The sequence below is a fragment of the Gossypium arboreum genome, chromosome 10 (genome assembly GCF_025698485.1).
Source record: "Gossypium arboreum isolate Shixiya-1 chromosome 10, ASM2569848v2, whole genome shotgun sequence".
Classification (NCBI taxonomy): Eukaryota; Viridiplantae; Streptophyta; class Magnoliopsida; order Malvales; family Malvaceae; genus Gossypium; species Gossypium arboreum.
Genome location: NC_069079.1, coordinates 23,537,109 through 23,555,490, shown reverse-complemented (window position 1 = coordinate 23,555,490; position 18,382 = coordinate 23,537,109). Strand labels below are relative to the sequence as shown.

Sequence of the window (18,382 nt, the reverse complement as noted above, 5' to 3'; positions counted from 1 at the left end):
TTTACTTCTAAAGGTAGAAAAGAAAATCTGGAAATCACACATCGTTACGGCACTCGTACTAAAACTAAGAGTATGGATCAAAGGTTCGAGCAATTGCAAAAGGATATGCAAGACCAATTGCAAGAGCAGTTGGCCAAAATGCAGAATGACATGAGGGAGCAAATGCTAAAGGCTCAGAAAAATATGATGGCTGAAATGGCTCAGCTGCTGAGGGCCACTGATAAAGGAAAAGCTCCCATGGAAATCACGAAAGAGGAGAATGAGGGTCCTCCTCCAGGCTTTACACAGCCTCATGTGCCACTGCAAACCGAGGCACCTCCTATAAGGCTATTTGTCACTGTGAGATCTCAACATGGGCCAGTTGATGCTGGAATCCCTATGAATTTCCCATCTGGGTCAGGAAATAATTTAGAAGATAGCCCGATTAACCCTATCACACCTTATCTAGATCTGATGGAGAAGGAAAGAATGGCAACCGAATCCTCAAAACAATTGGAGGATCGTTGCAAGTGGTTGGAGGAGAAGTTTAGGGTTTTAGAAGGCGCTGGCAATCATCATGGGATTGATGCCAAAGACTTAAGTTTGGTTCCAGACTTGGTACTTCTTCATAAATTCAAGATTCCGGAGTTTGAAAAGTACAACGGGACTACTTGCCCAGAGCCACACATAACAATGTTTTATAGGAGAATGATTGGGTATGTGAACAATGATCAACTATTGATCCATTGTTTTCAAGATAGCTTAATAGGATCAGCGGCTAGATGGTACAATCAGTTGAGCCGTGCAAGAATCAGTTCATGGAGAGACCTTGCACAAGCCTTCATGCAACAGTACAACCATGTGGTGATATGGCGCTGAGACAGGGATCACGCTTCAAAACATGGAGAAAAAGCCTAATGAAAGTTTTAGGCAATACGCACAACGATGGAGGGAGGTGGCAATGCAAGTACAACCACCACTGTTAGAAAAGGAGACCACCATGTTATTTATCAACACTTTGAAGGCGCCGTTCATCACTCACATGATTGGAAGCACCACGAAAAGTTTCGCGGATATAGTTATGGCAGGAGAGATGATTGAGGATGCCATAAGAGGCGGTAAAATTGAAGGGGAAACAGCTAAAAGATCGGCCCCAAGGAGAAAGGACAACGAGGTGAATAACACGAATAGTATCAACTCGAGGGCAATCACAGTTGGTCAACCCAAAGCAGCTGCGGTCGAACAGCAAAGTACCCGAAGACATAAATCGGGCACAAGACAGAATTCAAAAATGATGCAATTCACGCCTATCCCTGTGACATATCGTGAGCTTTATCAAAGCTTATACGATGCACATGCCATTGCTCCATTCCACTTGAAACTGCTACAGCCATCGTACCCCAAATGGTATGATGCAAATGCTAAATGCGAGTATCATGCAGGAATACTGAGGCATTCGATTGAAAACTACACTGGATTCAAGAAGGCCGTGGAGAGGCTTACCACGATGAGGGTTGTAAAATTTGACAGTACCCCTAATGCTGAAAATCCGTTACCAGATCATGGCAATCAAGGAGTAAATGCCATCGATGAAACAAGGGAAGGAAGAATCAAGGAAGATATTGCTGAGGTGAAGACACTCATGAAAGTAATATGGGAGGAGATGGTGAAGAGAGGTATGTTGACCTCTGGAAAAGGTAGAAGAGGAATAGAGACTTATTGTGAATTCCATGGAGATGTAGGTCATATGATCCAAAATTGTGAAGAGTTCAAGGCCATGGTGCAAGGCCTTATGTTTAACAAAGAGCTACAGATTTTTTAAGGTAGTTCTTACAAAAGACAAATATGTGTGCTGGAAAATGAACGGCAAGGAACAAGCAGGCCAAGAATTATTATTTCCTTACCGGGGAATAATGAAGTGGGGGCGCAAATCGGGCCCAGGGTTGTCATCCATAAACCCATTCCTTTCCCTTACAAGGATGGCAAGAGGGTGTCCTGGAGTTATGATTGCAGCGTAACAGTACCTGAAAGGGAGAGTATAGCCAGTGCGTCTAGGGGCGTACAAAATGAAGGTTCCCATACGCGGAGTGAGAAACGTTATGATATAGGGGGCGTCGGAATGGAACCCACAAAGGCAAAAGGTGTCGAGGTTGAGAAGGAGAAAAAGACTGAAATACTCATAAATGAGCCGGTGAAGGAGGAGGATGCTGAGGAGTTCCTAAGTTCCTTAAGCATAGTGAGTATAGTATGGTCGAGCAGTTGCGTAAACAGCTAGCGCATATATCAGTATTAGCCCTACTTCTGAGTTCTGAGGTACATCAAGATGCATTATCGAAGGTGCTTAACGAAACATATGTCACCCACGACATATCCATTAACAAGTTAGACCGGTTTGTAAATAACATCAGTGCTGACAATTTCATCTACTTCAATGATGATGAAATTTCACCTGGGGCATAGGGTCAACCAAAGCCTTGCACATCACTACTCAATGCAAAAGATACATGCTGCCAAGTGTACTCGTTGATAATGGGTCTACTTTGAACGTCCTTCCATTATCCACATTGAACAGATTACCCATTAACAGTTCGCATATGAAAACATGTCACAACGTGGTAAGAGCTTTTGATGGAACTGAAAGGAAATTGATGGGACGAATCGACATCCCTTTGAAAATCGGGCCAAATACATATGAAGTTGATTTCTTAGTAATGGATAGCAAGCCCTCCTATAATTGTTTATTAGGGAGACCATGGATACACTCGGCAGGAGCGGTGCCCTCCTCATTGCACCAAAAATTGAAGTTAGTGACAGATGACGGTTAATAACCACCAATGTGGAGGAAGACATTATAGCAGCAGTCACTAGCAAGATCCCTTACATCGAGGCAAATGAAGAGGCTATTGAGTGTTCTTTCAGCTCTTTAGAAATCATCAATACAACCATCATTTTAGAAGGAAGTGAGGTGCTGGTACCCAAAATGTCTAGAGCCACAAAGATGGCCCTGCAAATGATGATGGGGAAGGGAGCATTGCCAGGAAAAGGATTAGGAAGACGGTTGCAAAGAGGGATTCAAATCCCAAAACTGATTGAGAAGAAGGATCGCTTTGGTTTGGGCTTCAAGCTAGACCATAAGCACAAGAGGCAAGAAATTGAGAGGCGCCAAGCGAGAAGAAAGGCGCGTTTGAACGGAGGAGAAGTGGAGTGGGAACCGATGATATTCCCACCTATATCCAAATCCTTTAAGTCAGGAGGATTACTGGTAGAAGAAAGTCATCAAATTAATACTGTACACGATGAGGGATTGGAGCAAGGAAGCCTCGAGGGCGTTCGCCCTTACGAACCGGGGAGCTCTCTGAACAATTGGACTACTGAAGACCTTCCTATAGTCTTTAGGAATTTTTCAGAGTAATTCTCGAAACATGTCTGTTACTCTAAGGCCTAGGAGTAGTAAGATATCATTTTTGAAAATAGGCTTATGTTCATCTATTATTATTTTAATAAAACATAACTATGTTATCAATTTGGACGAATATGGTTTTATTTTTATCAACCAATATTCCTTAAATTTTGGCAATTCTTATTCTTTTATTCATAGCACATAAACAATCATTCTTAGATTCATTCATTCTTTATATATTCTTTCATACCCCCACAGGTCCCTAGATATAAATGATATGAGCACTAATACTGCAACTCCGGATTTCTCTTGCGAGCGAGACATGTATTTAGAGAAATCTTAGGATTTTGAAGATGTTCAAGATTGTGATGTGTCTCTTGATTTGTTAAGAATAGTAAAACAGGAGGAAAAACGAATCATGCTACATGAAAAAGAGGCAATAGAGAATATAGCCTTAGAGGAAGGAAAAGAGGTGAAAATTGGCACGATTATTGACGAAGACACAAGGCAAGGGCTGATCGAATTACTACGTGAGTTCAAGGATATCTTCGCATAGTCTTATCAGATATGCCAGGTCTAAATACTGATGTTGTGGTGCATCGTCTCCCAATAAAACAGGATTGTAAGCCAGCCCAACAGAAGTTGTAGAGAATGCGGCCAGACATTGTTATGAAAATAAAGGATGAAGTCAAGAAGCAGTTCGATGCGGGATTCTTGCAAGAAGTGAAGTACTCCGAATGGGTAGCTAACATTGTACCAGTTCCCAAGAAAGATAAGAAGGTATGAATGTGTGTTGATTACAGAGATTTAAATAAAGCTAGCCCCAAGGATAATTTCCCTCTGCCACACATAGACACTCTGGTAGACAACACAGTAGGATATTCGTTGTTCTCCTTCATGGATGGTTTCTCAGGGTACAATCAGATAATGATGTATCCAGAAGACATGGATGAAACCATCTTCATAACATTGTGGGGTACCTTTTGTTACAAGGTAATGCCTTTTGGGTTGAAAAATGCAGGGGCCACATACCAACCGGCCATGGTAAACTTATTCCACGACATGATGCATAAGGATATTGAGGTGTATATTGACGATATGATTGCCAAGTCACGCACAGAAAAAGAACACATTGAGGTCTTGAGAAGATTGTTCTTAAGATTGAGAAAATTTCAGTTGAAGCTCAATCCAACGAAGTGTACCTTTGAAGCTAAATCGGGAAAGTTATTGAGTTTCGTAGTCAGTGAAAAAGGAATAGAAGTTGATTCAGACAAAGTCAGAACAATATGAGAATTGCCTCCACCACAAACTCAAAAAGAAGTTCAAGGATTCCTAGGAAGGTTGAATTACATCGCTCGGTTCATTTCACAATTGACCGAGAAATGCGATCCTATCTTTCATCTCCTTAGAAAGCACAATCAAGGTACTTGGGATGAGGAGTGTCAGAATGCTTTTGAAAACGTCAAGCAGTATTTGTTGAATGCTCTGGTATTATCTCCACTTAGCCCAAATAAACCGTTAATACTGTACTTGTCAGTATTCAGTAATTCTATGGAATGTGTGCTTGGTCAGCATGACGAGTCAGGGTCTCAGTAAGAAATTTACTGACTGTGAAATGAGATATCCACCAATTGAAAAGTTGTGCTGTGCGCTGATTTAGACAACCCGGAGATTAAGACAGTACATGCTATACCATACCACTTGGCTCATCTCAAAGCTTGATCCATTGAAATACATGATGGAGTCAATGGCTCTAAATGGGAGAATGGCGAGATGGCAAATTTTGCTTTCAGAGTTTGATATAGTCAACACAAGTCAGAAGGCTATAAAAGGAAGTGCGGTAGTAGACTTTTTGGCCAGTAGGGCTCTAGAGGATTATGAGCCATTGAATTTTGATTTTCCAAATGAGGAGTTAATGTGTATAGCAACAACTGAAGATTCTCTTTGGAAGCTAAATTTTGATGGGGCTTCTAATGCAGTTGGAAATGGAATTGGGGCAGTCTTGGTATCCCCGAATGGCGATCATTACCTGTTCACGTGCAAGTTGGACTTTGATTGCACGAACAATATGGCTGAGTATGAAGCGTGCATCATGGAACTTCAAGCAGCCATAGAGCAAGGTATAAAAACCCTAAAAGTATATGGAGATTCTGTATTGGTAATTTATCAGCTTAAAGGAGAATGGGAGACAAGGGACCCTAAATTGATCAATTATCGAAAGATAGTTTTAGGGTTACTTAAGGAGTTTGATGACATCACCTTCAATTATCTCCCACGAGATGAAAATCAAATGGCAGATGCTTTAGTAACCTTGGCCTCAATGATTAAGGCGAATAAATAGGAAGAGATAAGACCAATTCAAATGAGTGTCTACAATGCTCCAGCTCATTGTTGTAACATTGAAGAAAAAGATGATAACCCTTGGTATCAGTATATATTACGATATGTGAGAGATTGTAAATACCCTGAACAGGCTAATGAAAATAACAAACGAACTTTGAGAAGGTTAGGTTGCGACTATATCTTAGACGGGGATATCCTATGTAGCACCCCAAACCCGGCCCAGACGTTATGACCGGATCCGACATGCCACATCGAAGCATTCAAAACATTTTATATTGTTGAACCAGAAAAACTTACTTAGTGTTTTAAAAGATTCATTATAGGTTAAAGTGAATGGAAGCTGTGCACCAGGTAGGAAACCGGAAAAGAGGTGGTGAGTCCATCGGACTGCTTAAGTACCAAGCTCCCTCCGGATCCAATCCTAGACATGCATACCGCCATTGGCACACCTTAACGTCATGGATATTTCTAGGAAACCGATTTGATTATGTCATTTTTAGGAAAAGTGATTAATTTTGGAAAATACTTTCATTGCGGAAGCTTTGCTTGTTGTCGTGTTATTTTGAAATCAATTGTTGTTTTTGAAAACGCGCCCAAAAGCTATCCAATTTCAACAGTTAAAATAAGTAATACCTATCTTAGTAATACATATTAAAACCATCAAAAATAATTAAGCGGCCTTATTACATTTAAAAACCCAAAACTTCAAACGTAAATAAAAGGATGTCCAGTTCACCAGAAGAAAATCAAACTTTCAGAACGGGTGGCCACTCCAATTCCCTCACGACTCCAAGCCCACTATGGTTGGGGATTTCTGCGTGGATGAAAATAAAAGGGTGAGTTTGGGGAAACTCGGTGTGTAAGGAAAACCCATTCAAAGCCCAAGTCACTCAAGCCTATTGGGCCTAAGCCCATTTAGGTAACAGTGGTGCGCCTGCGAGCCCTTTTGATTACAATAAACGGGCCTTAGCCCTTATTCAGATAATAAGATGGCCCATAGGCCTATTTCAAAATACATGCAACATCAATAAACATATGCAAGCCCATTTGGGGAACAGTGGTCTGGGCGAGCCCTTTTCAGATTATAATAAACCGGGCCCTAGCCCTTATTCAGATAATGAAGATGGCCCATAGGCCCATTTCAAAATACATGCAACATCAAGTAAACATATGCAAGCCCATTTGGGAGACTACTCAACCCACCAACCACTACACTCCACCGTACCACCATACACTCCATGTGGGGAATAGCTCAACCCACCCAAATTTAACACTCCACGATTCTTGACCTTCTTTTTGGTTAACGATAAATTGAGGCAAAGCCTCCAAGACGTGGACAAGCCACTTTCAATTACTTCCTCCGTCAATATCCCATCCCATCCATCGATAATAACAACATGGCATGCAAGATAAATAACAACAATCAAACATGCATTTAGGTCAATTTAACCCTAGGGGTATTTTGGTAATTTATCTACTAAGGGTAAAATTATAAATTTTCCACTTTTAAAGGTATTTCATAATTTATCTATTTTAGGGTTTTTCATGCATATTCCTACTTTTCACGTACTAATGTAATCACGCATCGAGGGTTCTTACGAATTGGGCAGATTGGCCCATCATTCCAATTTTGGCCCATTAAGCCCAAAAATATCGAGGCACGTAAATCATACACTTTGGTCCAAATTTTGCAGTTTACCAAAAATATTAATCGATTTACCTCACGAGCATTCAGACACTCGCAAATCTACAAAATACCGTTTTGGCATTTGGCTTTTCGACTTTTGTCGATCCAGACTAAGAAATAGGGTGTTAGTTACACAATTTTGCGACGATATCTTCGGCGAGATCTACACACGAACGCCTACAATTGGATTACTAACACGTTAATCTAACTATTCAAATACGAACTACGATTAACCCCTTACAATATTCGCCAACCACACCTACAGATCATAGTAAGCTTATAAGAAATCAATAAACAACTCATTAACAAATTTTTGTCAATGTTTACCACATAATCATAATTTCACCGCAAGTCGTCTTCCGAGCAACAGTCACTAAATCATTTATAACTAGAGCTACGAAACTCCAAATCAAGTGCCGTTAATTTTCCCTAAAATAGACTCATATATCTTATATCCATAAAATTTTCAGAATTTTTGGTTTGGCCAATCAATACCAAATTTTTCTCAAATTTTCGAATGTTTCACTAATCTGACCACTCTTCATTACGAATCAAATTTCTCATTGTACAGAATTCAAAATATGTTCTCGTTTATTTCATTTGAAACTAGACTCAACAATCTTTAATTACATAATTTATTCAGCTTCTAATTCATCTCCCACAATTTATGACGATTTTCCAAAGCCACGTTATCTTCTTTGTCTCAAGCGATTTATTACCAAATTCACTCTTTCACACATAACTTGCATGAATGTTATTTAAACATGTATATCACCAATCAATCATCACATATCTATGATTTTACTTAAGTATAATCTCCATTTCATCATTTTAAAGCACAACATGTTAGCCGATTTTTCCTTTAGCATCTAAGGCACATGCATGTTCATTTGTTTGGCTCAACTTCACCTATCTTCCATTTTTCATCAAAAGAACATGAAACAACAACCATTTCCTTCATTTTAATTCATGACCAAATGCTCACAATACAACCAAAAACCAAAATATGCTTCAAGAGTTAAGGTAGAATCAAGAAGAACTCATGAACATCAAGATAGAAGCAAACTACCATGAACTTACCTTCAATTTTCTTCCCCAAGTGACCAAACATTCAAGAGCTTTCTCCTCTCCTTTCTCTTCTCTAACTTTAGGCTATGATGAACAAAGACGGACAAAACTTTGTTCTTTTCACCCCTTTTTCTTTTAATAAAACTTCATATTTCATCCATTTAATTATTTAATACAAAAGACATGAAATTCTTATCATGAAACATTTACCTAACCCATTATCATGAAACATTTACCTAACCCATTATCATGGAACATTTACCTAACCTATTATCAATTTGTATCAATTTGTACCATAAATTATGGATATCAAGTGTACATTTTGTCTACAACAACATGATGGCTGGCCACTTCATGTAAAATGGGAGGTTTGTCATGCAAATCCTCCTATTTTACACTCCTATTTATTTGGTCACTTCAATTTAGCCTATAGCATTTTCAAACATTTTCACATAGGTCCTATTTCATAATTTCACTCACAAATGACAAAATTAAAGCATGAAATTTTGCCAACATTCACAGAATTCCCGAAAATTGGAGCGTTACATCCTATACAAGAGAAGGAAAGACCAAGTACTTTTGAGATGTGTCGATGCTGCGGAAGCTAAGCTAATTTTAGAAGAAGTTCATGAAGGTGTATGTGGGACACATGCAAATGGGTTCACAATGGCAATGCAAATCATGCGGTTTGGCTATTATTGGGCTACTATGGAAGGGGACTGTGTTAACTATACCAAGAAATGCCATAAGTGTCAGATTTATGGGGACAAAATTCATGTACCACCTTCACCTTTGCATGTTATGACTTCTCCATGGCCCTTCTCCATATGGGGCATGGATGCCATTGAACCAATATCACCGAAAGCTTCGAATGGACATTGGTTTATCTTTGTGGTAATTGACTACTTTACAAAATGGGTAGAAGCCGCTTCTTATGCAAATGTTACTAAGTCAACCGTGAGTCGATTCTTGAAGAAGGAGATCATTTTTCGGTATGGAATACCTGAGAAGATCATATCCGACAATGCATTGAACTTGAACAATAAAACGATAGCAGAGGTTTGTGACCAGTTCAAGATCAAGCATCACAATTCTTCTCCCTATCGTCCAAAAATGAATGGGGCAGTGGAGGCCGCCAACAAGAACATTAAGAAAATAGTGGGGAAGATGACTGAGACTTATAGAGATTGGCATGAGAAATTACCGTTTGCACTCCTAGCCTATCGAACATCTTTCAGAACCTCTACTGGGGTAACCCCATTCTCGTTAGTTTATGGGATGGAAGTAGTGTTACCTATTGAAATAGAAATACCTTCTATTCGAATTTTGACAGAGATAAAGTTAGATGAAGCTGAATGGGTTCAATCCCGATATGACCAGTTGAACTTGATTAAGGAAAAGAGGCTAAGAGCCATTCGACATGGTCAAATGTATCAGAAGCGAATGATGCAAGCTTATGACAAGAAGGTTCGACCCAGAGAGTTCCACGAGGGAGACCTTGTACTGAAGAAGATTCTTCCCATTCAAAAAGATTTTAAGGGGAAGTGGATGCGGAATTGAGAGGGGCCGTATGTCGTGAAGAAAGCCTTCTCTGGCGGTGCATTGATCTTAACGGAAATGGATGGGAAAAGTTTACCCAACCCAGTGAACTCAAACTCAGTTAAAAAATACTTTGTCTAAAGGAGAAGAGAATCCAAGGTGAAAACCCACAAAGGGCGCCTTGAGATTTAAAAAAAAAAAATAGAGAGGCCAAAGTGAAAACCTGCAAAGGGCACCTTGTGACCAAAGGGGTTTTGAGTTGAAAACCCGAAAGGGCAGCTCAAATTTTGAAGAGTACACGGTGATCTTGCTATATTTGATCCAACAAAAAGCGAAGCATGTTGCATATTGGGACATCAACAAAAGTACTTTGGATCTTTTAAACACATGTTGAACTCAAGAAAGACTTCATGGAGCTGGTGTATAGACACTCAAGCGACGATATCTTGGGCACCTAACTTTTATCCTGTTTGCTATCTTTAGATCCTATTTCTTCTTAAAGATAGGCTTTCAAATTAATTTCCTTTGTATCTTTTCGATAATTCATTCTAATCCAATAAATTTTATTCATCTTCCATTATTCTTTAATTATGTTGCATTGAAATAATGACAGATGAACTAAATATGTTCACAAACGAAGTTTTACGCATTACTCTGGAATTTCTAGATAATACAAGAAACTAAAACAGGAAAATTGTTTTAGAAATTCACGTAAGTAAAGGTTGAAAGAACTCGAGGAATTTCCTTCTCCTAGTCTAAAAGGAAAATGGACAAAACCAACGATTCGATTTTAAGGAAAGATTGTTTTACAGACATCCTCAGCGGATCATAGCATTGGAGGAAGGGTACAGGCCTATAGGCTGAGCAAGAAGAATGCTTTGAAAAGACAAATGAAGAAATGAGTGGTGACGTCTAGGATAGGGGTTATGTTCACAACATTCTACATCATAACATATTTAATTAGGAACATTCAACTCACTTCGATCATAGCATCCTAATTATCAGGCATAATCATTCTACAGGTTATCAAAGACGACGCGCCTTAAACCACTAAAGCAGTAGGGTAATAGGTCGCAGCATAGCAGATCTGGCCTGAAGCAAGATCCAAGATGGTTTGGAATCCTTGTGCTTACAAGGAACAAATCGAAGACATAGCTGATTTGGCTTTCACGTGTTTACGCTGAAACAAATCTAAGATGATTTGGTATCTCTGTATTGTCAGAGAACAAATCGAAGTCTGGCATCTCTACTTTGGCAGGGAGAAGATACATAGAAGATCTCACCTTCAGATGATTTCACTGAAGCAAGATCCAAAATGATTTGGCATCCTTGTGCTTACAAGGAACAAATCAAAGACGTAGCTGATTTGGCTTTCACGTGTTTATGCTGAAGCAAATCTAAGATGATTTGGTATCTCTATTGTCAGAGAAAAAATGGAAGTCTGGCATCTCCACTTCGATGGAGAGCAGATATATAGCAGATCTCACCTTCAGATAATTTTACTGAAGCAAGATCCAAGATAGTTTGGTATCCTTGTGCTTACAAGGAACAAATCGAAGACATAGCTGATTTGGTTTTTGCGTGCTTACGCTAAAGCAAATCTAAGATGATTTGGCATCTCTGTATTGTCAGAAAACAAATCGAAGAAGCAGATTTGGCGTCTCTGTGTTCAGCAGAGAACAGATCGAAGATGTCAACATGGCAGTCTTGAGTTTGCATCGAGTAGATTGAGGACTATGATTCGATAAGGCCGGGCAAATTTGGTCTTTTTATGAGTCTTTGCTCGATTCCTGTTATACAGCAATGAGCAAAGAGGGGTAGCTGTAATAGCCCAAATCTGCCCGGGCCCATGGTTAAATAAATAAAACCAAAAATAGAAAATAAATGAATGTTTATTTAAACAGTTCATTTACAATAAATAGGCCTCAGGACCTTATAAGCCCAAATGCAAAAGTCCCATACCCAGTTACAACCCAATAGCCTAAAATACCCTAATACCCGTTATACCCTTAACCAAAACACAATGGCCCAGCAGACTCATTACACCCAGGGGCCCAAATGGCCCAATTGACTTTAGAGAAACAGGAAACCTTAGGGTTTCCTGAAGACTGCAGCACCGCAACGTCTTCTGGAAGCCTCGGGGAGCATCTATTCAACTCCCCAAATCAAGGCCATCAATGTACATTGACGCACCATTAATGCGTTGTCTATAAGTTTGTCCCTCTCACGACCGAGCGCCGTGACTCTGGCCTCACCGTGATATACGGCCGAATCAACTCCGATGCCAGATTCTCCATTGATACCTGCGAAAGAAGGAAAGAACCACAGCAGAAAACAAAACAAATATGGAAAGATATAAAAAGATTTCTTTCCTAGTTTATGTAATAACAGCAGTGGCTATAAAAGCCCAAATCAAAACAATGTAAAGGGACCAGATTTTGACAGAATAGAAAATATACTTACACATATTCATTCAGAGGGTTACAAGCAGTTTTAAGGTGATATATATACTTCATGTTCTACTGTTTTTTTATGAAATATTTAGCATCATCAGCAAATCGACAACTAAAATATTAAAACGAAAGAGTTACCTGTATTTTCGCCCAGAAAGGACGAGGGTTTTTTAGCCCTGCGATCACCGTGCGCGGAGGCCTTCGCGGTGGCGCGTGGGCGTGTAACGACTGAGAACAGGGGCCCAACGAGGCTTTAAGGCCGACCCCAAATCCTCCCACAAAGGATTTCTCTGAGTTTTTTTTAAACCAGGCTTCTAAATAATTTTTTTGGTCGAAATTTGGCTTATATAGCCCAAGAGAAATGACACTGTTTTAGCTTAGTCTGATAAGCTTAAAACGACGATATTTTAAGGCCCCAGGATCCGCGCGTTGACCCTAATACTCGGGGAGGATCCGTGTGTTTTTTGAGGATTGGGTTAATTACCCAATTGGTCCTTCCACCTTTTTGTGTTTAAAATTTCGTTTTATTTTATTTATGATTTAGCCCTGATATTTTGCTTCAGTTTTAATTTAGTCCTTACAGTAACTGTTTAAAGTCCTGGATTAAAACGATACCGTTTAGGGACAAGGGAAAATTTCCCGATGAGTCCCTAGGGTTTCAATGGTCGTTTCAATTAGGTCTGATCTCAGTTATTCTCTTTTTAGATTAGCCTCTGACTTTTTATTTACGTTCAATTTAGCCCATTTTATCCTTTTTAATCTATTTATAACTTATTTATTTTAAAACTTTATACATATACTATTATATTTTAATATGAATATATGTATTATATTTTATATTATTTACTTATATTTTATTATATTACTTAATATCTTCCTATTATCATATTAATATATATTTTAACATATATCATTTATTATAGTATATTTTATCACATAATGTTTATATATCTTTACACTATTGTATTAACCATATATTATTTCATATTATTATTATTTATTATATATTTTTAATTATTATTATTTTACATTATTATTTATATATTTTTACTTGTATTATATCTTTATTAATTATTTATATATTATACATTATTTTTACATATATATTTTCATATTATATATTATAATTATTTTATATTATGTCATTTTTATACTATTATATGTTTTTTATTTCTACATTATTATCATTAAAGGTTTTAACTTATATTATATACTTATTTTTATTTATATGTTAATAATTACTTTACTTATATTCTATTATTACACATTTTGAATATATTATAATATTGTAATTTGTACAATACGTATATTTCATCATTAATTACTTATTTCACTTACTCTAAACTTATATTTATATATATTATATAATTATTATAAATACAAATTCTTTTACATATTTGATATTTTATACATTATTTTTCTAAACCAATATATTTTATATTTTTATATAAGTATTATTCTTATAAATATATTTTTATTATATATTATATTTTAAATCTATCATTAAATATCACATTTTATATGCTCATTCTATTTATCAATTGTTTATATTATACATTTTTTTTTTAAAAACTTATGTTTTTATTATTATACAATATTTGCTTTTACTTTAGAATTAATGTATTACTGCTATGTTATGTATTTTGTATGTTATGTAATATCTTAGACTTTTATAATTTATTTTCAAATGCATTTTTTATATACGTGTTAAAATTGTATATCATACATCATTTGTGTTTAAATATATGTTGAATTATGTGTTTAGGAATTTTTACCTATTCTTTTTAAATACATATTATGTTTTATGTTGAATTATATGTTATCTCGTATGTTATGTTAATATGCTCCTTCATGCATCGGTTTTAAAAAAGGGACTTCAAAGTTTTCAAAAAATAAAAAGGCAATGCTTGGTATTTGGAAGCATCGAGAAAAGTAGTGCCCTAACTTATTGGGTTGCAACTTTTCTCGTTGAGTTCAAATAGTCAGGTACCCTTCTAAGTTTTTAAAGATTTTCAAAATACGAGCAACTGTCTTGAAAATTTCAAAGCGTTGTGTCCTAACTTACTGGATATGGCGTTTTGTTGTTTTCGAAATAGGAATTTCCAAAATGCTAACTTAGTGTCAATATTTTGATACAAGTGAACCCCAACTTTCAAAATCAAAATATTTTAAAGAGGATTGTATCTTAAAATTCTTAAATTTCCGACCTTGAAGACATTTGATAATTAATTAGGTACCAATTTTTGGGTGTTACGAGGGTGCTAATCCTTCCTCGTACGTAACCAACTCCCGAACCCGTTCTTTTATTTCGTAGACCAAAACTAATTATTTTAAAACAAAATGTTTTAAAGGTGATCCAATCACACCTAAAAAGATTGGTGGTGACTCCCGTTTTCATTTTTAAAAGTCGATTCCCATTTTCCAAAACTCAATTTAAAAAAGGGTTTCGACAAGAACCATACTGAATATGGTGAGGAGGATGCTTGCTAGTGGAAGGGTCCCAAAACGGTTTTGGCCAGAGGCAGTGAATTGGAGCATCCACTTCTTGAATAGAAGCCCAACTTTTTTTGTTCAAAACATGACACCTGAAGAAGCTTGGAGCGGAAGGAGACCAGCGGTAGATCACTTCAGAATTTTTGGTTGCATAGTTTATGCACATGTTCCTCATGCAAAGAGAAAGAAGCTTGATGACAAATGAGAGAAGTCTGTCTTTCTAAGTGTAAGTGAAACATCTAAAGCATATAAATTGTTTAATCTTTTAACGGAGAAAATTGTGATTAGCAAGGATGTAATTTTTTATGAGGAGAACACTTGGAATTGGAATGACCAACAACCTTCTCAAACCTTTGTTGACACTGAAATTGAATTTGAAAGGCAACAGCCTTTAGATCAGCAGGCTCAAGCAACACTTGAGCTTGAGAGTTCACCAAATGATGCTCCAACAACCACTAAAGTAGAAGTAACCGAACCTCGTCCTAGTCGTATTCGATGAAAACTAGCTTGGATGGGAGATTTTGAGGTAACTGGCATTAGTCAAACTGAAGATCCAATCATCCACTTTGCTTTATTTGCAGATTGTGATCCAACAACATTTGAAAATTGCTATAAAGGAGTCGAAATGGCGAAAGGCAATGGATGAAGAGATTGCAGTTATAGAAAAGAATGATACATAGGAGTTGACTGAGCTTCCAGAAGGGCACAAGACAATTGGTGTCAAATGGGTATACAAAGCAAAGTTGAAGGAGAATGGAGAAGTTGACAAGTATAAGGGGCGCTTAGTGGCCAAAGGTTATAAGCAAGAGTTTGGGGTGGATTACAAAGAAGTTTTTCCTCTTGTTGCAAGGCATGATAAATCATATTGGTGATTTCGCTTGCAACCCAGTACTCTTGGCCTATCTTTTAGTTGGATGTGAAGTTGGAATTTTTACATAGTGAGCTCCAAGAGCAGGTATTTATTGAACAACCTGCTAGCTATGTTAAACATGGAAGTGAAAATGAGGTTTATAAACTAAAAAAGGCTTTATATGGACTGGAACAAGCCCCACGTGTCTGGCATAGTCGAATTGAGGCTTATTTCTTGAAAGTTGGTCTTACCAAGTGTCCTTATAAGTCTACACTTTTTATTAAAACTGGCGATCAAGAGAAAATGCTTATTGTGAGTTTATATGTTAATGATCTTATTTTCACTAGAAACTATAGTTCCGTGTTTAATGAATTCAAGAAGTCTATGATGATTGAGTTTGAAATGTCAAATCTTAGTATGATGCATTATTTTCTAGGCATAAAAGTAGTGTAATCAGCTGATGGAATATTTATTTCTCAAAGGAAATATGTTCAAGATATTCTGAATAGGTTTGATATGAAGGATTGCAATCCAGCAAGCACCCCCATTGAGTTTGGTTTGAAGTTGAGAAAAGAGGGAAAGAAAGTGAACATCACTTTTTATAAGCAGATCATTGGCAGCTTAATGTACTTGACTGGTACAAGACCTGACATAACGTATTCTGTGAGTTTGATTAGTAGGTTTGTGGAGACTCCTACATAGTTGCATTTATTAGCTGTCAAGAAAATCCTTCGTTACTTACAAAGAACCAAGGATTTTGGGTTGTTTTTTAGAAAAGGTGAAATTTCAGATTTATTTAGGTTCACTGACAGTGACTTTGCAAGAGATTTGGATTATAGAAAAAGCACTTCAGGTTATGTTTTCATGATGGGAACCGGAGTTGTTTCATGGTCATCAAGAAACAATCCATTGTTACTTTGTCAACGACTGAAGCTGAATTTGTTGCTGCAACAACCTGTGCTTGTCAAGCTATTTGGCTAAGGAAAATCTTAGAGGAGCTGAAGTTCAAGAGAATGGGAGCTTTAACAATTTTCTGTGACAACAATTCAGCTATCAAACTCTCAAAAAATCCAGTATTACATGGTAGAAGCAAGCATATTGATGTAAAGTACTATTTTTTGAGAGATCTTAACAATGATGAGGTAATTGATCTCAAGTACTACCAGAGCGAAGATCAACTAGCTGACATATTTACCAAACCTCTCAAATTGTTTTCCTTCCAAAATTTGAAGAGGTTAATGAGAATTTGCACTTTGGAAGATCCTGTTTGAAGAATGGCACCAGTAAATTGAAGTTTAAGGAGTTTTTCAGTTTAAATGAGGGATTGTTAATAAATCTGGTTGTTAATAAAATCGGATTGTTTTCCTTATTTCTAGGCAAATAGTTGATGCACATCAAAGTTTTAGTGATTGAAAATTATGGATTTATTTTGTTTAGATTTTTTCTCTAGTTGTTAGTGCCTATTTTTAGTTTTTCTGTTATGTAAAAGCCTATATAAATAGGCTCTTAGATTATGAATCGATGTACTCATCATCTTAGTTTTCTATTTCCTTATCATCTTCATCTTGTTGTTATCTCTTTCAATAAGTTAACAGCTCCCCAGTAAGAATACAGCTTGAGTTTGTTCTCCCCCTCTGCCTGTGCCATTTTTACTGTTAATTCATTCATTCATAATCATTATCATCATGTTTGAGACGACCAGATTCAAAAGTCAACACTCAATATCTTGTTTTTCTCTAGTGTACAAGGACGGACAACTACCAAATTCTACCACGGCTCTATATTTGTACTAGATTCTATGAACTTGTGTGGTAAAAATTGGATAGGACAGATTGGTTGTCTACCAAAAAGGGGAAAGGACACATTGGTTGAAATTTAAAAATTTTGAATCACAAGTTGGTTCCTTAGAATGTAATTCACTAAAAATTAATAGTGCAAGACATGAGTTAAAACTCAATTTATTTATCAATTTACAATTCCGTTCTTATGCATGGACCAGATTACTTTATTTACTGAGATTTTACTCTCAAAAGTTTAGTTACAAACTAAATACGAAGATGAAGATTAAATAAATTTTTATGTACCTTTTGAAAGCATGAATGATGAAGATGAAATTGAACATTAGTGAAAGCATAAAAATTTGAAAATAAATAATTTTATTTTTATTTTTTTATTTTTGCTTCAATCAAGGAGAAATCTTTTTATTTTTTGGATTTTGTAAAATAAAGAAGAAATCCTTGAAAAAGACCTTGGCTTCTGGGTTTTAACATGAAAATTTGATAAATATTTTAGATTTTCTTACATATATATATTTTGAATTTTTAGAAGTTTTTGTTTATAATTTTATTTTTAAAAATATAATATTTTAACATGATTTCTAATTGTTTCAATATATTTTAATAATTTATATTTATTTTAAATATTTTGTTAGATATTTTAAAATTATTGTTAAGAATTTTAAAAATAAAATAAAATTAATATTTTAGCTGTAGTTCAAGGACCAAATTAATAATTTAATATTCTACATCATCATTTAACAAAATTTAATGGATGGGCTAATTTGCACATTT

The 18,382-nt window shown here is 36.5% G+C and overlaps 1 pseudogene; it reads right to left on the bottom strand.

The window, feature by feature from the left end:
• The window catches only part of LOC108473728 (glutathione S-transferase zeta class-like), a 73,165-nt pseudogene extending 55,706 nt beyond the window's left edge, over nt 1-17,459 (bottom strand).
• Nucleotides 17,460-18,382: the final 923 nt, after the last annotated feature.